Source organism: Ambystoma mexicanum, chromosome 14, assembly GCF_040938575.1.
Source record: "Ambystoma mexicanum isolate Mex_15411 chromosome 14, UKY_AmexF1_1, whole genome shotgun sequence".
In the NCBI taxonomy this organism is placed as follows: domain Eukaryota; kingdom Metazoa; phylum Chordata; class Amphibia; order Caudata; family Ambystomatidae; genus Ambystoma; species Ambystoma mexicanum.
Genome location: NC_090940.1, coordinates 199,652,766 through 199,676,304, shown reverse-complemented (window position 1 = coordinate 199,676,304; position 23,539 = coordinate 199,652,766).

Below are 23,539 nucleotides of genomic sequence, written 5' to 3'. Positions count from 1 at the left end.
CCTTTAACTCCCGATTCAAATTAATTCAATTTAAGGTGCTCCACAGATATCATTACACCCCGGCTAGGTTACACCGTATGTCAAGTGACTCTTCCCCTAGGTGCCCTAGTGGTGATGAAGAAGCAGGGTATATACACATGATCTGGTCTTGCCCCCGACTCACCCAATTTTGGACCTCAGTATGCTCCACTATCTCATCCATTCTCGAGTGCCCCATCTCCCCATCCCCAATGCAGTGTCTATTTCATGATTTCCCTGAACTTCACCGTGATTCCAGGAAACTGGCTAGCCTCTGTATGCTACTAGCTGTGCATACAATCCTACTCTGCTGGCTTCGGCCGAACACCCCTACTCACGCACAGTGGCTCAGGGCAGCCACGTGGGCCTCTGACACCGAGGAGTCCTGGACGATGCAACAGTCCGCCCACTCCAGACCTAGAGATATATGGCGAAAATTCCGCTCATACATGTCTCCCACCGTCACCGACTCTGACCCTGCATCCCCGGATCCTTCTCTTGCCTCAGCTCCAGATGACTCTTGATTCTTTCCCAACTGTCTTGTTCTGTCCTCGCATGTGCCCCCCATGGGTGTACGGTGTTCCCTTTATTGCCTTATGTAATTTCTTAAATTGTACCACATTGATCTGTGATGAACACGATCCCCTTTGTATTTCTGTTGATTGTACATGCTCTACTGTAACTTGCCTGTGCCTGTTGTACCAAGCTGAATAAACAAAAGTTAAAAAAAAAAACAAAAACACTGTCCCGGAAGAAACACATAAGGCCTTAATTGAAGACGAATGGTGATGACACGAGGGCCCGGACAGACTCACAGATGAAAGAAACGAAGCACAACAAAGCACACTATTTAAGTATGAGTCCACTTTAAACAAAAGCAGAATTAACTCAGGTTACTAGGGGTCAAACAGGACAGGATTCTTATTCCAGCTAAAATAAGAAGAGACAGCTGAATCAAAACTCAGCAGGAGCAGCCCGTGCCTGGGAAGTCGAAGTCAGACCAAGAGAGGGAGGCAAACAGTAGCTTTGCGGAATCAAAACTTAAGAATAGAACAGCCTGCCCAAGGAAGGCCGAGATAAGGAGGCCCAGGTAGGTGGCAAGCTGAATAATAACTAAATGTGCAAATAGATGGAAAACGAAGCAGATTCACGGTGGGCTAGCACGTGACCAGCCGAGCGTGAAGAGGCACCTACGCCTGGCTGTCTCCCAAACAGAAGATACCATAACTTTTCTGACAAGAAGCTACAGTTTCGAGGCCAACCACAGCCAACTAATTGACACATAGCCACTAAAGTACTGATTGATGGAAGGGTGGCCGGTGAAACTTGGGGCATCCTGCACCTGGTTGACCATTCTGTGTGCTGCTAATTAAAGTAGAGATTTATGCATGGGGTTGAAGCCAACCCAATCACAATGGACCAAATAATCTAGGGTCCTATAGATAGCAGAACCAATCGGACGTCGTATTTTTAGTGACGTCTACCGTAGTCCTTTTTGAAGGAAGGGCTTAGACGCCCACCTAGCAATGTTTATCCAATCCTCACACTCCGTTACCATATACAGATATAGCACCTATATTTGAGTTACCTTTTCCAACCAATAGAATTGCATGATAACTTTTGCGTGTTACACGTCAATGATGACGAATTTTGGGTATGACTGTTACTGTTTGCATGAAGTTGTTGGGAGTTAAAGTTAGACGGGCTATCGCACCACTGTTGATTTCCATGTTTCCCCATTTTTTGTACTTGTCATTAAACGGACTCCCCTTTGCCAAACCATTGAGTTGTCCTTATTGATTGGTGTTGGAGTAATATACCCACACCCCCATCCATCTCAAAGGTGCAGCTATCTTGTCTTAAAGTACTACAGAGCAAACTCTGACTCTAGGGGCCGGTCAGGGGTCTCTCCAGTACACCTGGTAGCAGAGGATGGTTGGTGACCATCGATTATTGATTAAAATAAGACAACTATTGACTGTCGACATGAAGTAACTCTAGGTTTCGGCAAAATATCACAAGTCCTTTGCTATTCGGCTGAGTAGACCGTGAATCTCCCAGTAGACAATGGTAGTATAAATAAGACTGCCGTCGGGGCCTGAAGGGACCCGTTTTCCCAACACATCCCTTCCCATTCCTACGGGTAGCCGATCGGGCGAAAATCTGAAGAAGGCGGTAACGAAGGCGGTTATCCCAAGGGTCCAGAGAGGAACAATGCAAATGGTGAGTGAAAATAAAGCGAATGTTCTGGTAAACGTGCATGCTTTAGAAACAAGTAAAGGGAAAAGGTAATGGAGGGAGGAGGAAAGAACAAAATATAGTTAGAAGTAGAGAAGGCTGTATATGTATAAGGGGATAATGACTCAAGAATAATTTAATAAATAGAGGTTACCGGGGTGGACACCCGAGAAGAGAGAAGTTACCAGGGCGGACACCTGAGAAGTGAGAGGATTCGCCTTATTCCTGCGCTTTAAATATAGCGGCTAGAAGAAACGTGTGCCCAGAGTCCCATATAATATGGAACAATTAGACTACCATCACGTTTAAAGACGTCATGAAAGGGGTTCATTTACACTCCATGAAGGGGTAATGATTAGAGGCAGAGATATCTGTGTCCAGCTGGTGTCCGTCTAGTCTGTCAAGTATCTGTCTTACATGTTGTGTTGTGACGTCATATGTGAAATTTTGTTAAGCGAACGGATAACATTTTTTGCGTGATTCGATAGCTGAGACAGAATCGCACATGAATTGATGTTTTTGAGCAAATTGGTAATATAAACATTTTTAGTGGAAAATTAGGATTGGAGCCTGCATATTGTCACAAGGTGTTTGACCCACACAAAAGCATTAACAAGTGTTATATAACAGGAAAGGGAACAGATTTAAGCATGGAAGACATAACCCCATTAGCACACTTATGCAAGCAATTGCCAAAACACGCACCCAAGCTAAAGAAATATAGCACCGAGTTGGTCAAAGGTACTGCCCACAAAATGTTTATTCCATGGCCACAAAATGGGTCTTTATCTAAAGCCGTCTTACAACATATGACGACATATTTGCATGCCACATATACAGGCAAGAAGCTAGAAAAACGCCTTGCTGTTCTAGAACTTTGGAAGATGTACGAACAGACAAAGGAGGAAGAGCCTCCTTCAGATTGGATACTTAATGTATCTTCTGAGGGGGGTGAGATGCCTACCGCGCCACCTGCCCCGCCTGAAACGGCAAGTGAAGGAAGTAAGAACGAGGGATTATACCCGTTGAGAGAACTTAAGGCAGCTACAGGGTATAGCAACCCCGCATATGAGTCACCTACATATAGCACTGACGAAAATCAAGGGAAGGATAAGGACAAGAATCTTACCTCTGCGGTCCCAAGGGACAAGCGGAGGTGCGATGACGAAAGGAGGGATCAAGCACACACAAGTGCATCTCTCGACAAGGAGGGAGAGGGAAAGAAATGGAAAGGGAGCAAAGATAGAACTGATGAGACAGCATTCGCAAAAGACGAATGGATGGGAGGACAAATCTTATTGAAACTCGATGGGAAAGGCAGTGATTACGTGAGACCAAAGGAGAGGTTAGATGAGGCACAGAGAAAGGAGAAAGAGAAGGAGTTAAGAGACAAAAGGATAAGAAGGAAAGATGGACAAAGGCGAGAACAGCTATATCGCGAGGAGCAAGAAAAACAGCTTGATCGCAATCCGAGAGCAGCCTATGATCACGACAGACAGAAACAGCAAAGGTTAGAAGAAGAGCAAAGGGAACGTGAAAAGAGGATAAGGAGACAAAGAGATGAGGAAATTTGAAAGGCAGATGAACGTAGAAATTAAAAGAGAAAGGAAGAAGATAGGGTCAGAGAAGAGGCGAGGAAGCGCAAAGAATTTGATGACGAGATCGAACGTAAACGAAGACAGAGGGCACGCGATCTCGAATATTTGGAGAGGGAAGTTAAAAAGCCCAATCCAGTTGTAGGCTGGGAAGACATTGAAGAATTATTTCCTGAATACGATTCAGTACCAGGCACATCAAGGGCAAGTATTGAAGATGACTTTGACACAAGAAGCATCGGGGAAATGATCGATAGAGTATATGATGAAATGGGGCTAGAATAAATACCCCAAGGAGAGGGGGAGGATGAGTGCTTGGAAAGCACTCAGCTATATGACACTGAGGATGTCACATGAAGTAGTGGGAATAGGAAACTGTCCGTGGAGAGATTAGAAATAAGTAGAAACGATGAAGATACAAGAAGTTGCGTGAATTGGGGACAAGCAGTGTCCGACTCTGAAGGGGAGGAGCATAAGGCAAACGAGGAAGGGAGACGGCGCGAAAGACGACTCCCAAGGGAAAGAGGGATACGATGGTCAGATGCGAGTGAATCCGCACCGAGGGCATCAGAGTCAGCCGCACAGTCTGACCGACAAGAAGGAGTACCTCATGGTCAGAGGGCGGTGTCTTCACCATCCTATGTAGACAGACTAAGGACGTTGCCCGGTAGACGGCGATGTGGGAATATTACCCCTGCAATAGACAGGAGAACTATGAGAGAAGAGAAAGAGGGCTGTACATTCCAATTTCCGCTACTAGAAAAGGGGAGGAGCAACACCACAATATATTCCATGGCCACACATAGATCGAGAAAACCTGAAAAACAAGCTTCCAATGTAGACATCGGGAGCCGGAAAATGGATACATGAGTTAGAAAATATGGCAGGAGGAAACAAGCTAGCTATAGGGGACTTTAAAGGTCTCCTGATCGCCATATTTGGTGAGAAAGCAGACGACGTGTGGACACGGGCAGGCTACCCTGGTGTAACTACAATTAACACTGTGCATGACGGAGCGCCATTTAATAATTGCAGAGCAGCAGTATGGAAGGCACTACGAGTGCTTTACCCAGATACTTCTGATATGGGAGCTATAATGACTCGAAAAATGAAGGATTCTGAGGATCGGTTAATTTATATACAGAATTTCCAAGACGCGTGGGTGCTCGAAACGCATGAATCTTGGACGAAATCAATACGTGTGTTTTACCATATATTGTGCCAAGGGTTGCCAGAACCGGTGCAGAAACAACACAAGAAATTGGTAGGAGTTGAGGCTAAGCATTGGGATGAAATACAGTTGACTCTCGCACATTACTGTAGACTGTTGCAAGAAAAGAATCGCAAAAAGGAGGCAACTCGAAAGGGTGAGGAAGCGAAGCTGGTGCAAAAGAAATTATCAAAGTATGCTCTTGAAGGAGCCATGCTAACTAACGCAGCTGAACAGAACATGCAGCAGGTGGCTAGTCCAGAACAGAATAAGCAGGGTAACATAGGGTTTTACCCACAGGGAAGAGGTTTTAGGGGAAGAGGATGGCAGAGCAATCAGGGAGGTTTCCAAAATAATCAAGGAGGCTTTAAAAACATGCAAAATGGTAACCCAGATATGTCAAATGGACAAATAATGCGACCACCGCCAGTATGTTGGCTTTGTGGAATGACAGGAAATTTGGCGCGCACATGCAGAGGTCAAGGCATGATGCAGAACGGCCAAGGAATGGGAGCAAGCACGGCGAATCCACCTGCAGTTTTACAACATTGCGTTGCACAGAATCGCACGGTGCAGCAACAAGCGGCAGGAGCGCAACAAGGGGCGCAACCACAAAGCATGGGGAATTTTCCACAAGGACAATCCCAACAGGCACCGTCACAACTACCACAGACCCAGAACCCTGGAAGGGGAAGCAACACTAGGAATGGGGAAAATCTGCAAGTGCACAGTGGGCCAAACTTATATATAAACTAGGACAGCTCACTGGGAACCCTGATGTGCTCTAACCTATCAGTGACACCAGACCCTCATAGGGAACCTAGGGTGGATGTTGTTATAGAGGGTAAAGAATATTCCTTCCTAGTGGACATGGGTACAACACGCTCATGTATACGTGAAGGCAAGTTTTCCTTGTCCGGCGAGGCCATAGATACTCAGAGTTGTACAGGAGCTCACAGTCGAGTTCCCTTCACAAATGCAGTCCCAGTCTCCATAGGAGAGTGTGAAATGAATGTACCTTTATTGTATTCACGTCAGACCCCAGTAAACATTTTGGGCCGAGACTTAATCACAAAGTTGAACATGACAATTTTGTTCACGGAGGAGGGCATAGTATGCTCCACTCCAGGAATGCACTATTCAAATGTATGCGAAATGATTAGAGCATACTCAGGACACATAGCCATGAGGGCCATACCATTAGAGCCAGAAATCTTCACATATGGCATGCGAGTGCTTATGGCAGGATTGCCAGGCTTTGCAGACAGAACCTTGAGAACCCCTGATGAGTTTTTATTCAGACCGAGAATATCTTTCCATCAGAAGGAGGGACAAGTATTTCCCTTGATGATACACACAGCAGCAGTGTGAGGGAAAGTAGTATTGGTTGATGGTTACGATGATGAAGGCAGACAATGGTGCGCAATTATCACCATCGAAGAAGCATATCGAGTGACTGACGTCACCGATGACGATCTGTTTGAAGAACAAGCAGACACGGGAGAGACAATGGTGGAAGTAAGTCTCACCTTTTGGGTAAAAATGATTAAAAGAGAAGTACCACAGAGAATGTTGTTGGTACTAAAACGTCCTGAATATTTTGATGATGATATAGCTAAAGTGCCTGTCTCAGTGTGGACTACAGGACCCTATGACGTAGGCCTCTTGAAGGGGGTTGGAGAAGTAAAGATTAAACTGAAAACAGGAGCAATTTTACCATGAGCCCGACAATATCCCATGTCCAGAGAGGCAGATGAAGAGATTTTTAAGACAATTTCTGCTATGATGGACCAGGGCATTTTAGTTATGTCTTAGTCACCATGTAATACGTCAATTTATCCTGTCAAGAAATCGAAGGGAGGGTCTTGGCATTTAATTCAGGATTTATGACCAACAAATGATATTGTTGAGGCCGAGTTCCCTATAGTCCCTAACCCATCTACAATTCTATATAATATACCCGTCAAGGTAAAATATTTCGCGGTGATTGACTTGAAAAATGCTTTTTTCTCAATCCTGTTGCTGACTTCATTCACATTCAGACAAATGCGTCTGAAAAGCACGAGGCTGCCACAGGGATACTGTGAGTCTCCGTCTATTTTCAACAGAGTCCTGCAGATGGATTTGAGCAATATTGCATTAGAAAGTATTGTCTTGCAGTATGTGGATGACATCCTAACCTGCAGCACCACAGAAGAGCAATGCAGGCATGATTCTGTTCAGCTATCGACTATACTGGCTGAGAAGGGGTATAAGGTTGGCAAGGAAAAGTTACAGTATTGTCAACAGGAGGTGCTGTACATAGGCCAGCTAATCTCACATGAAGGCAAGAAGGTTACCCCAGAAAGGGATGAAGCCATATTGAACATGGCTAAACTACACACGATAAAGCAGATGCAGAGCTTTCTAGGCCTCTGCAACTATGTTAGGGCATGGGTTTTCGATTACAGCTCTTATACTAAGCCTTTACTTCAGGCCCTAAAGAAGGCCCAAGTGACAAAAGAAAAGATTGAATGGTCTGAGACAATGGAGAAATGGTTCACTGAACTCAAGAGAGCGATTTGTACAGCTCCAGTTCTTGGAATTCCCAATTATGCAGAGGAATTTTACTTGTTTTCACATACAGATGGCAGCGTTATGACGGCAGTGCTTGCTCAAATAACCTTGTTGGGGTACAAGCCCCTAGCATATTACAGTGGGAATCTGGACCCAGTAATGAGAGGGAACTTCCCATGTGAACAAAGTTTAGCTGCCACAATGTTTGCCATAGAGAAAGCGACAACCATTGTAATGGGATGTTCCATGACATTATACGTCGAGCACTCATTATTTGCCATTTTAGAGAAACCAAAGGGCACTTTGACATCTCAGAGAGATTCTGCCTATGAAGTAATCATATCAAACCCATCGATTAAAATAGTCTGATGTAAGATAGTGAACCCAGCTATGTTCATAGCAGAACCAGTCACTGAAGGAAAGCCGATACATGACTGCATGAATTATGAAGAATTTTATGATGAAATTCCCAGGGTAAAAGAAAATGCCTTGGGAGGAGGACAGATCGTCTTTATTGACGGGTCTTCGAGGAACGACCAAAGTGATGGGCAAAGATACACAGGCATTGCTGTGATGAAACACACAGAAAATGGAGAATTTTTAGTACTTGTCAGTGCGTGAATACCATCTCACTATTCAGCACAGGCTGCAGAATTATTGGCGTTGATACTCGCCATTGAGAATCACGCAGACCAGGAAGTAACAGTGTATAGTGAATCCGCCTATGTGACGTCAAGGGTGCACGCAGGCTTAGCGCGCTGGAAAAGAAGGGGCTACCTCCGAGCGGACGGCACCCCAGTGCAGCACACAGCCTTATTGGACAGGCTGATAAAGGCACTACAGTTCCCAGTGGGCATAGCGGTCGTGAAATGCGCCACCCACACGAAAGGGACAGATTTTGTCTCACGCGGAAATCACACAGCAGACACGGAAGCCAAGCGCATGGCCTCCAAAAGTGAGACGGTTATGGAAGTGGAAGTGGCATGCACCCATGAGAGAATGATGGCTGCATGAACCACACCGGAAGCCTATAACGATCTTGGCCAAAAGCAACTAATGGAGCTCCAAGGGGAGGAACCTCAGGAAGAGAAAAACCTGTGGAAACGTCGAGGGTATTCTTTAAACCCCTCTTACAGCTTGTGGCGACAAGACAGCACTGGTAAAACAGTAATGCATGAGGCCCTTCTAAAAATAGCACTGTAGCAATTACATTGCCCGGCGCATATGTCAAAAGAGAATCTTGAAGCAATGCTCGCGGAGGACTGGTTCATACCGAATTTAGCTGAGCATGTTGCATTCTTTATGGCGAACTGTATAATCTGCCAGCAATTCACAGCTGGGCACACATTAAAAGTAGTGAGAGGAGTCATCCCCAGGCCAAATGGGCGTTTTCAGCACTTGCATGTCGATTACGTTGACATGATTCAAGTATGCAACGGGTACAGATATTTAATTGTCGTGGTGTGTCCATTCTCTAGATGGATAGAAGCAGGTCCATTTACACACCCAAACTCTACCTGTCCAGCCAAATTTTTAGTGAGGGGAGAGTTCCCCAGGTGGGGGGTGTGCGAAGTCAAGAGATCAGATAATGAATTATGAAGAATTTTATGATGAAATTCCCAGGGTAAAAGAAAATGCCTTGGCAGGAGGACAGATCGTCTTTATTGACGGGTCTTCGAGGAACGACCAAAGTGATGGGCAAAGATACACAGGCATTGCTGTGATGAAACACACAGCAAATGGAGAATTTTTAGTACTTGTCAGTGCGTGAATACCATCACACTATTCAGCACAGGCTGCAGAATTATTGGCGTTGATACTCGCCATTGAGAATCACGCAGACCAGGAAGTAACAGTGTATAGTGACTCTGCCTATGTGACGTCAACGGTGCACGCAGGCTTAGCGTGCTGGAAAAGAAGGGGCTACCTCCGAGCGGACGGCACCCCAGTGCAGCATGCAGCCTTATTGGACAGGCTGATAAAGGCACTACGTTCCCAGTGGGCATAGCGGTCGTGAAATGCGCCACCCACACGAAAGGGACAGATTTTGTCACACGCGGAAATCACACAGCAGACACGGAAGCCAAGCGCATGGCCTCCAAAAGTGAGACGGTTATGGAAGTGGAAGTGGCATGCACCCATGAGAGAATGATGGCTGCATGAACCACACCGGAAGCCTATAACGATCTTGGCCAAACGCAACTAATGGAGCTCCAAGGGGAGGAACCTCAGGAAGAGAAAAACCTGTGGAAACGTCGAGGGTATTCTTTAAACCCCTCTTACATCTTATGGCGACAAGACAGCACTGGTAAAACAGTAATGCCTGAGGCCCTTCTAAAAATAGCGCTGTAGCAATTACATTGCCCGGCGCATATGTCGAAAGAGAATCTTGGAGCAATGCTCGCGGAGGACTGGTTCATACCGAATTTAACTGAGCATGTTGCATTCTTTATGGCGAACTGTATAATCTGCCAGCAATTCACAGCTGGGCACACATTAAAAGTATTGAGAGGAGTCATCCCCAGGCCAAATGCGCGTTTTCAGCACTTGCATGTCGATTACGTTGACATGATTCAAGTATGCAACGGGTACAGATATTTAATTGTCGTGGTGTGTCCATTCTCTAGATGGATAGAAGCAGGTCCATTTGCACACCCAAACTCTAACTGTCCAGCCAAATTTTTAGTGAGGGGAGAGTTCCCCAGGTGGGGGGTGTGCGAAGTCATGAGATCAGATAATGAATTATGAAGAATTTTATGATGAAATTCCCAGGGTAAAAGAAAATGCCTTGGCAGGAGGACAGATCGTCTTTATTGACGGGTCTTCGAGGAACGACCAAAGTGATGGGCAAAGATACACAGGCATTGCTGTGATGAAACACACAGCAAATGGAGAATTTTTAGTACTTGTCAGTGCGAGAATACCATCTCACTATTCAGCACAGGCTGCAGAATTATTGGCGTTGATACTCGCCATTGAGAATCACGCAGACCAGGAAGTAACAGTGTATAGTGACTCCGCCTATGTGACGTCAACGGTGCACGCAGGCTTAGCGCGCTGGAAAAGAAGGGGCTACCTCCGAGCGGACGGCACCCCAGTGCAGCACGCAGCCTTATTGGACAGGCTGATAAAGGCACTACAGTTCCCAGAGGTCATAGCGGTCGTGAAATGCGCCACCCACACAAAAGGGACAGATTTTGTCTCACGCGGAAATCACACAGCAGACACGGAAGCCAAGCGCATGGCATCCAAAAGTGAGATGGTTATGGAAGTGGACGTGGCATGCACCCATGAGAGAATGATGGCTGCATGAACCACACCGGAAGCCTATAACGATCTTGGCCAAACGCAACTAATGGAGTTCCAAGGGGAGGAACCTCAGGAAGAGAAAAACCTGTGGAAACGTCGAGGGTATTCTTTAAACCCCTCTTACAGCTTGTGGCGACAAGACAGCACTGGTAAAACAGTAATGCCTGAGGCCCTTCTAAAAATAGTGCTGTAGCAATTACATTGCCCGGCGCATATGTCGAAAGAGAATCTTGGAGCAATGCTCGCGGAGGACTGGTTCATACTGAATTTAGCTGAGCATGTTGCATTCTTTATGGCGAACTGTATCATCTGCCAGCAATTCACAGCTGGGCACACATTAAAAGTAGTGAGAGGAGTTATCCCCAGGCCAAATGGGCATTTTCAGCACTTGCATGTCGATTACGTTGGCATGATTCAAGTATGCAACGGGTACAGATATTTATTGTCGTGGTGTGTCCATTCTCTAGATGGATAGAAGCAGGTCCATTTACACACCCAAACTCTACCTGTCCAGCCAGATTTTTAGTGAGGGGAGAGTTCCCCAGGTGGGGGGTGTGCGAAGTCATGAGATCAGATAATGGGGCTCATTTTGTAAATGCAATCTTTGAGCAGATTAGCTTGCTGCTTGGTAAAAAGCACAAGTTCTCATCGGCGTATCATCCAGAAGGTAATGGGATCTGTGAGAGGCACAACAGCTCGTTAAAAGAAAGGATAGCCAGGTTGAAGCTTACTCTGAAGAGGGGATGGTTGCACTGCCTACCACTAGCACTGTATGCTTTTCGGAACCAACCTGGCTCCGACCATCATCTTTCACCACATGGGATAGCTACAGGAAGAAGAATGAGAACTCCCCTCACACCCCAAGATAGAGCTAGATGTGATGCCCAGTCGACAGGTGAGGTTCTAGATTCTGAAATGCAAAATTATCTGAACTGCATAACATCTTGCCTTACTGTAATTTCAGACCAGCTGCAGCGACGACAAAAAGGGTGCAGTGCAGCACAGAACACAGAAGGAGACACTACACCAGACTGAGCTCAGGGTATACATGTTCCACTCATCTTCCCTGGAGACACTGTCTTGGTGAGGAATCATACAAGGAAAAAGTGGGACGAGCCAAGTTTCAACGGAAAGTTCACAGTTGAAGACGTTACTCCATCCGCAGTCAAGCTGCAAGGAACAAGAGCTTGGATCTTCCTGGGTGATATCAAGCCATACATCGGAGGAACCCCCCTGCCTGCACCCCACCGCAAGGAGACTACAGACAATGGGGAAGAACCACAGCACGTGCAGACAAGATCCATGACGAGGAAGAAGGACGCATGACCAGCAAAGTAAAGACAAATAACCTTTTGCAAAACTTGGACACTTCCTCTAAGCAAAAAAGGGGACAAGGACATAAAAACAAAACGGACACTCTGTGCATCCTAGTTGCAGGGTGGAGAAGAAAATTGCGCGTATAAGCCACAACATGTTTGTTGATTTGAATTTTGAACTGAGGCACTCTTAAGCCGTGAGAAAAGGACTATGACAAACTTTGATCAAGAATATCTACATTGGAAACAGATACAGTATCCCGATTCATCCAAAACCGAGACTTTGTTTAGAAGCACATATGGTGTCCCACAGTAGAAACATCACAAAGGACGTGGTCACATATTTCAACCTAGTGTTAAGATCATACCTGTCACTGGTAGGGAAGCTCACCAGCGTCCCAGACTTTCTCCAAGATCCTGAAAATGAAAAAATAATAAGACAGCTGCTCACTGTCTTTGCTGAACAATTCATCATACTCCCTGAGTACAGTGAGAAGGAAACAAATGCTTCCACCACAGGTGGAAATAGATGAACTCATCAATACACTTTTCTTTCGAATAATCGAAAACTGTCCATCTGTTGTCGGGATACATTAACATTCCTTCGAGATCCAGCAAACACTGAACATTTAAGCTATCTTTTGAATAAGATCATTATCTTGGTCGCACTCCACGCGAAACATTGTTTACATCAAGGAAAGAACATATAATCCTGAGTCTCTAACAAAGACTGGACAAATGTCCCTGTCACCAGAAGACAGCAGATTAGCGCACAATGTCCTCTTTCACCTAGTTACTGACTTTCCAGAACTGGTGGGGAGACCTATCGAGGTTGACGTCCTCACCTTCATCAGAGATCCAGCTAATATCGCACAGATGGGAATGCTCCTGCATGGAATCATTCTCCAAGTGGAATTTTACAACCATCAGAGAGATTATCTGAGGAGATTCTGAGTAGACTTTCCGCTGACAGACAGATCGAAGGAGCAGAGTCAAGGTATTTGTTATATTTGTTGTCATTATTTCCCTATTTCTTCATACTGACCAGTGTCCAACATGTCCTCAGGACTGAAGCAGATTCGAGGAGTGGACTGAGAACTTACGTACTTTGAACATGCACAGCAAAGGCGACTCATCGAAGTATTATTTTAATCTATTTTTCCCATAGTTTAGCAAAGGAACTGTATCCTGCATTAAGAGACAATCGTCACTCGCAAGAGGGGCGACCCTTGTGAAGCACCTGACACTTTTTGACACAGAACTCGAAGACCGATATTGGGTGGAGGAACAATAACATTGACATTTGATGAATGATCGAGATGGGGGCCCAGAACAGTAACCTGGTCCTCCCACAAGCAGAGAGGCACCCCTGCTTCACTGGAAGAAAATGCTGTTGCCTTACATATCGAACTATAATGTTTTTATGCATTGTATTTATCATTATTTTACTGTGATTAACGATCAGAGCTGCATTTTGTATTGGTGCACGGAGCGTTCCGATATCAGTGCACCCACCTGATGATACACGCATGAAACCCACAAAAGCACCCAGACCTTACATAGTCATTCCAGTCCCTAGAAAATCTGATGGTAGAGTAAATGAACTTGAAATGAACGTGATTAATAGTGATATACACACATTCATGGTAACAAATGAGCAGGAAAGCCGGAGACAGGGTCGGCATGAGAAGAATGAAGAAAATGTACTGACAACAAACACGCACACACACACTAAATGCACATGAACCAGGCCGAGTGTCAATGACCACAGAACCTCAAATGAAAGCAGCAGAGAAGATGAGACTGCCTACTGAAAAACCCTACACAGGAGATAGTGGGAGAAAACAAGAGGAATTAAGAGGAAGACCAACAGAAGCAGACATATCAGAAGCCCTTAAGAGAACAGAAGCAGCCTCAGAAAAACTCACCGCAAGGACACAAATGTTAGTAAACTTACTGTTCCCGCACATAACCAGAGCGAGAAAACGACAAGAAGAAATGAAGAACGAAATGACAGAGGTTATATTACCCAGCACAAGTAGTCCAACACAAAGGACAAGTACCAGACCTACAATACAGCCATATACCAGACCTGTGTTAGGCTGTTTGGCATGGGCACTTGCACATAGCAGAGAAAAGATGCATGAGGACCAGGAAAGAGCTGCCAGTCAAATGGAGCAGATGAGGATGCCTGCACCATGGACCAGGATACCCGAGAACCCGCCAGCAATAAAAAGCCATACAGAGGCAGTCAGGGATGTAGTTATAGCAAACTACAGGAAAACATTAAGAATCAAGAGAAGCTTACATGTAGATAATAATGAACTAAACAATTACCTGGACAGCACAGCACATCTAGGGAACAACATTTGGTACCAGCACATGAAAGAAGTTGAAAGACGAAATTCAGAAGGAGAGTGCTTCATTTGTGCACTTCTAGCGTACAGCATGGGGAAATCCAAGATCTTTGTGGGTGTAGAAATTGATGTCCCGACAGCACACTGTCTCTCACACGTAGCAATGTACAACACCAGAGGCCAGTTCAAGGGAAGTGATGCCTCATTGATATGGGCAGCTGAAACAGATTATCCCTATGAAGATGATTAAGTTCAGGACGTTAAGACGAGAAATAGAGCCCATACTAGGAATCACGTGATCAGGTACGAGAAACCTGAAGTAAAAGGAGCAGGAATAAGATGGGAAGTAAACTCGAGACTGAACGTGCAAGGAAAAACTCCAGAAGAGGCTAAAATTTGGAAAAACAGTGGCCAAATGCAGATTTGGGGAGCAGTGCTTTCACCAAAAGGATGGGAAGAAGGAGTAGTGATCTGCCGAGCATGGATGGTCCTTGGAGCCTGCAATGAAGCAATAGAGAAATTACAGAGACTGTGCAAACCACTATCGCCAAAGTTTACAAAATTATTGACATGGGTCGAAGACAGAGGAGGACCCTTGCAGATAGTGCCACTAGAAAGCACAAAATTGTGCTTCAGGAACAATGGCACAAGGAAGATGGGTGAGAATCAGAACTGCGGACACATTTTTGAGGCTCCAGGAATGACTCATGGGACTGCAGTAATTATGGATCATTATTGGGCATGTGGATCCAAAGCATACATCAGATTGCCGAAAAACTGGGGAGGCATATGCACAATAGTGAATGTCCACGTTCCAGCACTAGTGATCCCGAAGGGTGACCTGAATATTGATAGCTTCCTGAAAACAGATGCTCACCTGAGGAAGAGGAGATCTGTGGAACTGACAACTCGAGTGAAGAGAGACAATTATTTCTCTGCCAAATCAGAAGAAGCATTTCATGCAATCCCATATGAGCACAGGCTGTTCAGCCTCACCTCATCAGTGTTCGCGACAATCCTCATGCCAAGATTCCAAGTTGGAGCAAATACTAAATGGTTGCAGATAACCAGATGGGAGTTACTGCAAACCATCAACTCGACAATAAAAGGATTCAATGCGATCAAGGAAGAGTTAAGAGCCATCCGACTGATGACTCTCCAGAACAGATATGTACTTGACATGATCACAGCTATGGATGGAGGAGTTTGTGCAAAAAATTGGAGAATAATGTTGCACATTTATACCTTCTCACAACAAAGAAAATTGAACTTTAACAGAGGCTATAGGTATGCTGACAAACCTACAGAACCAGATGATCAATGAAACCGACGAAGTTGATGATGACAGCTGGTTTGGATCACTGTTTTAATGGGTTACGCAATGGATGGCGGATGCATTCCAATTCCTAGGAGCCCTGCTAGTAATGATATTACTAGGGTTTTGTGTTATCAAGATAATAATCTTGCAATGCCAGAAAACTGCGAAGAAAGCCATAGGGATGAAGATCATGATTGATGTCAAACCAGGATGGAAGCCCAGAGATCTAACTGATGATGAGATAAGAGACTTTGTGAAGGTCAGCAAACATGCACCAGAAGGTACGAAGTTTCTTTATCACAGGAAACGCAGAAATTATGAAGGAAAATTGATCTATTGCAGCCCAAATGGACAATGTCAGCTAATGACATGGAACAAAGACAAACATGTAAAAACAGCAGGAAGCCTGCAGGGAGTGATAAAAATATGGACTCCAAAGAGACACTCCTTCAAACCATCATTTACAAACCCAGAAGATGAAGAAGAAATGGATACAGAAGAACCAAGTAAGATGATTCCAAAAGAGGAAGCGGATGTGGTCGATGAACCGACCAGAGGGGGGAGTGTAGAGGAGGTCCCAAATATGGCCTGCACTCCAGTCGCTCATTTTGAAGTACCAGGAACGTTCACACCAAGTTATGTGATGTATGATGAGCAGCTAAACCAGCAGAGAGCCGCAGTAGGGGTCTGCCCAGTGCCTATCGGAAGAACAATACCTATTGAAGTACCAATAACCAGACAACCATGGACAGTAAGGTATCCATTGAGAAAACCCTACCAGCAAATGAAACAAAATGAAGATTACTTAAACACTGTCCCGGAAGAAACTCAAAAGGCCTTAATTGAAGACGAATGGTGATGACACGAGGGCCCGGACAGATTCAGAGAGGAAAGAAACGACAATCAAAAGATGATACACAGAGATGAAACGCCATGAATAAGGATAGGGTGAACCTAGAAAGAGAGACAATGTTGAAATATAAAGAAACTTAAACTGTAAAGCAGGATGAAGTATAGGCGCGTTACACCTGTGTATAGGCGCGTTACACCTGTGTATAGGCGCGTTACAAATACCATATCATATCATATCATATCATATCATATTCAATCAGCTAACACCTGTAGATATGCTTGTAACCGCAAGAAGCTAAGAAAACAGTGCAGCTTGCTATGCTTAGTAGAAAAATAGAGCGGCAAGCGCCACCTATATATATATATTTATTTCTACCTCAAGGAAGCACAGTATATAAGAGCGAGTCCACTTTAAACAAAAGCAGAATTAACTCAGGTTACTAGGGGTCAAACAGGACAGGATTCTTATTCCAGCTAAAATAAGAAGAGACGGCTGAATTGAAACTCAGCAGGAGCAGCCCGTGCCTGGGAAGTCGAGGTAAGACCAAGAGAGGGAGGCGAACAGTAGCTACGCAGAATTGAAACTTAAGAACAGAACAGCCTGCCCCAGGAATGCCGAGATAAGGAGGCCCAGGCAGGTGGTGAACCGAATAAGAATTAAATGCGCAAATAGAAGGAAAACGAAGCAGATTCACGGTGTGCTAGCACGTGACCAGCCGAGCGAGAAGAGGCACCTACGCCTGGCTGACTCCCAAACAGAAGATACCATAACTTTTCTGACAAGAAGCTACAGTTTCGAGGCCAACCACAGCCAACTAATTGACACATAGCCACTAAAGTACTGATTGATGGAAGGGAGGCCGGGTGAATCTTGGGATATCCTGTACCTGGTTGACCATTCTGCGTGCGGCTAATTAAAGTGGAGATTTATGCATGGGGTTGAAGCCAACCGAATCACAATAGACCAAATAATCTAGGGTCCTATAGATAGTAGAACCAATGGGACGTTGTACTTTTAGTGACGTCCACCTTAGTCCTTTTTGAAGGAAGGGCTTAGACGCCCACCTAGCAATGTTTATGCAATTCTCATACTCTTTTACCATATACACATATAGCACCTATATTTAAGTTACCTTTTCCAACCAATAGAATTGCATGATAACTTTTGCATGTTACACGTCAATGAGGACGAATTTTGGGTATAACTGTTACTGTTTGCATGAAGTTGTTGGGAGTTGAAGCGAGACTGGCTATCGCATCACTGTTGATTTCCATGTTTCCCCGTTTTTTGTACTTGTCATTAAACGGACTCCCCTTTGCCAAACCATTGAGTTGTCCTTATTGATTGGTGTTGGAGTAATATACCTGCACCCCCATCCATCTCAAAGGTGCAGCTATCTCGTCTTAAAGTGCTACAGAGCAAACTCTGACTCTCTGGGCCGGTCAGGGGTCTCTCTAGTACACAGGGTAAACAAGAGTCTGGTTAATGCAGTACTGTTTTGCATAAAGGAATACCAGTACAGGTTTATGTAACATACTTTTTATCCCATAGAAAGTAGCTAAAAAAAGTTTCTACATTAATAGGTAAATAACTCATGTTTGGAAGATTTCAAGCATTCCTTTATCTACTCCCTGTAAGTTATTGTGACGGATTGCTATTTCGCATGGGTCTAGGAGTGCTGGCTTACTTGATTTTTATTAAATTAATAAAAGTATGCAAGCAATTTATTTTATTGTGCAGCATTAATTGAAGATTAAATGTAATGCTATGCCCACTCATGAAATCATTGGGCACGAGTTGGAATACCTCGATACAAACGGCTCTGCGGAAGTAATGCAATAGAAACCACTAAACATTTGCTCACAGAATGTGAGAGCCTGGAGCTGTTTCAGAAACATAATTTTTATTAAATATAGGAATGATATCCATGGAATTAATATTATGGATATATGGTATGTTTGTATGAATGGGGATGATTTTAATCTTATCTACTATGGTGTGAAATTTTCCAAATCCATCCCTACTCACTGTGGCCTTAAGCAAGGCTGTATTCCAGCCTCCACTTTATTTAATTTTGACATAAAGGACATTAACATACATTTAGAGCTGCCTTGATCCCTGCCTCCTAAAGTCAGTAACACTCCTGTGTCTTGGCTTCTCTACGCTGATGACCTTGTTATAATTGATCAGACTCCTGTAGGTCTTCATAGAAAACTCAACACTCTGCCATTTTATGCAGCAACTAATGGATTAGTAATTAATACTCAGAAATCAAATATCCTCATAGTGCAACCATCAAAAAGCAAGTCTACGTCGACCTTTAAGTGGATAATTGGTACTCTTTTAGATGACCTTATCCAGGAATTTAAATACCTGGGTCAAAATATTAACAATAATCCATCAGATTTACCACACAAAACAGAATTAAAACTCAAAATGCAAATGTTGACTTTGCAAGGCAAGATTATGCAGACGAAGTTTGGAAAATTCTCTCTACCAGTACTAAACTTTTATAAACAAACATTTGTTCCTGTCATTACATACTGAGCTCAGGCAAAAGTTCCAGAGAATCATCCCAAATGGGAGTATTTAACTATCATTACAAAAAAGTATACCTATTGATATTATTCGATATTAACTTGGACTCATATCCCTTGCCACTATAGTTTCCTGGCACTCACTATCTTTGTTTCGTAAATGTTTGATGAAGCAAACTCACAAGGCTGGCCTCATTCCTCTTCTTGCCGCAGCCCTTGAGGGGAAACAAGACAATTCCCTAAAAACATGGAAAATATATTGTATGACATCGATGAACAATGCTGAGATCAGTGAATAACTACTTGTAGATAATCCCGATCATGCCAAAAGAAAACTATGGCTCTGGGACTGGTACCTAACCTGGGACAACTGTACGGGGTATACAATTTTTAAAAATGGAGTATTCCAGATAAAAGCACTTTAAGTATCTAATGAAATTCCCTGACTACAAACTTACCTCTTTCTTGATGAGAATATGTTTTAATCTGTGGCCCACGAGTACTCAAATTGCGTTACATTCAAAAGACCCAAACTCTACCAAATCATTCAAGTTCTGCAACCATCCAAATCAAATTGAAACGCTAGAGCATCTTTATTTTGAATGCCCTCATTTAGTGCCACTAAGGGAAGAATTCTTCCATAAGCATTTTCCCGGGTTTACTATACTATCACAAAAACAAATGTGGTCCAGAATCTTTAATGCAAATCACATTTCATTAAATCGAGCAACCATAAATTGTCTCTTGGCACTAAACCCTCTTCCTGCTCCCACCTGTCAGGCTAAAAACCTTGGTGTCATCTTCGACTCCACGCTCTCCTTCTCTCCTCACTTCTCTGACGTCTCTAAGAAGTCACACTACCAGCTGCACCTCCTCAGAGGTATTCTTCCATTCCTCTCCTTCCTCCAGAAGCTCACTGTCTCTAGAGCTCTCGTTCTCTCTAGGCTGGACTATTGCAACAGCCTCTTTCTAAATCTGCATGCTTCTACTCATCACCCTCTGCAACTCATCCAGAACAGGAATGCAAGACTTGTCCTTGGCCCCAAGCCCAGGGATCGTATTTCTCCAGGACTGAAATCCCTGCACTGGCTCCCAGTGGCTGTGACTATTAAGTTCAAAACCCTCTGCATTGTCCACAAGGCCTCTGGGGCCTCAATTCCTTCAACTCTCTCGTCCTAAAATTCTTCCTTCTCGAGCTCTCCGCTCATCCGCCTTCAACTCCCCCAGGGTCAGTCGCTTTTCCAAGCAACGAGTTGGTGGTAGATCTCTTTCTTCGGCTGGGGCCTCCCTCTGGAACAGCCTACCTGCCTCCCTGAAACTTGAAGAGAATCATCGCCGGTTCCAGAAGCACCTCAAAACCTTTTTCTTTGCTTCTGCTTTCTCTCTGCCTCTCCCCAACTGATTCTCCTGCTGAAACTGAAACTGAACTGGTTACCTGGCCACCCTCTGATCTCGGGCCCAGGTCCCCTCCCCCACCAGTCGCACACGTGTACTGCCTTCCTGGCAACCCCCACACTTGGGGACTGTTTTCTGTATCCCTACAGTCCCACTACCAGCACCTGACTCCTGATGTTTGCACTTACCCTTGCTCTTGCCGCCAGGTGGCCGTACTTTTACTTATTGTTATTTATTCTTGTTATTTATTCTATTTATCCCATTTACTGCACTGTCCCCTCCCGCCTCCCCCGCACTTACCCTTTCCCTCTTCGCATGCACTTGCGTGATCTGAATGACACCTGGCCTAGTGGGATCGTTATCTCGTCTTCCCTCTGTTCCCCTCCCTTGCCTCGTCGTGCCTTGAAACACTTGTGTATAGGCGCGTTATAAATGCCATATCATATCATATCAAACATCCACAACAGAATTAGCCAGGTAGAACCTTAAAAGAATGGATTAAAGGGGCTTTTAATTTAACATGATTATACTGGTTGTTAAATAACAGGACCGCCCTATTCCTTGCACTGGCAGATAAAACCGTACTATGTTACAACATCTAGCAACTCGAGGTTGTCAATTTACCCGTGTTCAGTTACGCTTATTGATCTGATAAAAATGCACTCATGTTTAGCATCATTGTGGTTCAAGTTTTATAATCTGCTGATTGCTTTATTCTACTGTAAATGATATTTGAATCAATTGTACTCGTGACTTTTATGCTAAAGACTACGGTAATAAAAATGATGATTTTTTTGCACAATCTAATGACATTTTCATTTTTGTATGATTCTTGATTTTTTACTGTATTTTATTCTAAAACTCTTCTCAAATGTCATTTAATTGGCAACACTCATTTTAAAGTTCATTTGTCAATTAATTTGCTCTTCCTGCAAATATCTATTCATTTACTCTTTCATTCATGTATAATATTGTTCTGCTGTTCATGTAAATATTTGAAAGGTTGTAATTCACAACCAAAATAAGTAAAGAATGTAATAATAAAAAGAAATATGTCAAGTAAGGTGCTATTAACCTTTTTATATGGATTTTATGAATTAATTGAAATTGCTGTGATGATTGCGATTGGATAATGTTTAATCATTGTATAAAGTCATTATTTGATTATATGTACAATGCGGGTAATTTCATCTCTGAAAGGGAAATATGCTGATCTGTCGCGGTTTATTAGGCGGTCACACTCAACTCAGAGAGTTCCTTTCCCCGCAATGAATGTGGCGCACAACAAATCACTATGATTTTGATTCCGGTCCTATTTGGTAAGGCCTCCAACCCGTCTCGCACCCAACCCCAAGAAACACCCGCTGCTACAAAGGACTAGGAACCGGGCTGTTGCCTAGTAAGAATATTGATTTATTCATTTATTTAACCCAAATTTGACAAACAGACTAACATCAGCCACCACTGCTGTGGCAACACAAGAACAAAAATGACTTCCGTAAAGGCACCAACACAGAGATAATACTGAGATATGCAGTCACGATGTCCCACAACTTTCTTGTCAAATCACCCACCAATGCAGACAAAGAACAATTCAAGACACACAGTGATTGCTGATTTGGTTATAATACTTTTTCTCCCAGCAACCCCCACCCTCCAAACATCAAATTAGACTTGACCCCTCTTCAAGGCCAGTGGCAGAGAGTAGGAACACAATGGGAAAATCGTTTTGGGATTCTGATCAAATGAACTCTTTGGAAAAAGGGATTCAAGGGGAAAAATTGTCATTCGACTGATTACCCCAGATACAATATGAGGGAAAGAAAAGCAATGGGAAAATTCATTTTGCCACACCTAAAAAGAACAGAAAGGAGTTTGTGGTTTTGCTCAGAGCACAATGGGAACAAATGGACAATTTCGGTTCTTTACCACACATGCAAAAGAAATACCAGGCTTCACACTTCTGATTTAAAATGAAGGGGATCAATGGGGAATCTCGTTTTGCACCCTGCACACTCATGTGGAAACAGGTTTTTGGGATTAATTCCTTTGGCAGATCTTTATGTCTATACCGGCTCAAAATACACTGGCAAGAGCTTGTTATTTTTGAATGCCAACAAAACACATCCCGTGATTTCTATAGGGGAATTCATTGATTTACTTTAATTAAATAGGCTAAGGATCTACACAGACAAACAGGAAATTGTGCCATGAGGAAATAACTAAAACAATGCTTGTAAACGCAGGGCTTACACTATCTATGGCTTTGGGGATAGTTTTACTTACAGGAGAGGCCTTGTAATGAGCATCAGGGAACAGCAGGACACCTCTGGGACAGCAAGCATGTCAGTCAAATAGTCTCCTCTGAATCCTCCAAGGGGTCCTAGTCAGCTTCTATGTCTCCTGGTCCCTGTCTCCAAAGCAAGATTTGGGGCCTCTCTGTTTGGATGTTTCTCGCAAGAGTTCAGCAGTAGGTTGCCTCCCGGAATAAGTGAAAAAGCCTAATTCTAATGCAAACTGATCTACTTATAGGGCAAATGACATCTCAACATGTCATGATTCCCGCAAAAGGGATTGGTTGGTTTTCTCTAGTCACCTTCCACCTGTGTGCTGATAGGACAAGGAGATGAGCGGTGTGAGTTAGGACTGCTGTGGGAGGAGAAAGCTTTGTCATCCCAAACGGACACGTGGGCTTGGTATGTTCAAAACTCTAAAAATCTATGAACATGGCAAGTACCCTAATTTTTCAAATCTTTACATGTATGAATATATTTTTAAGAACTAAGTTTTATTGCAAATCAGATGATGCTAATCTGAAGTCGGCACACCCTTCCTAT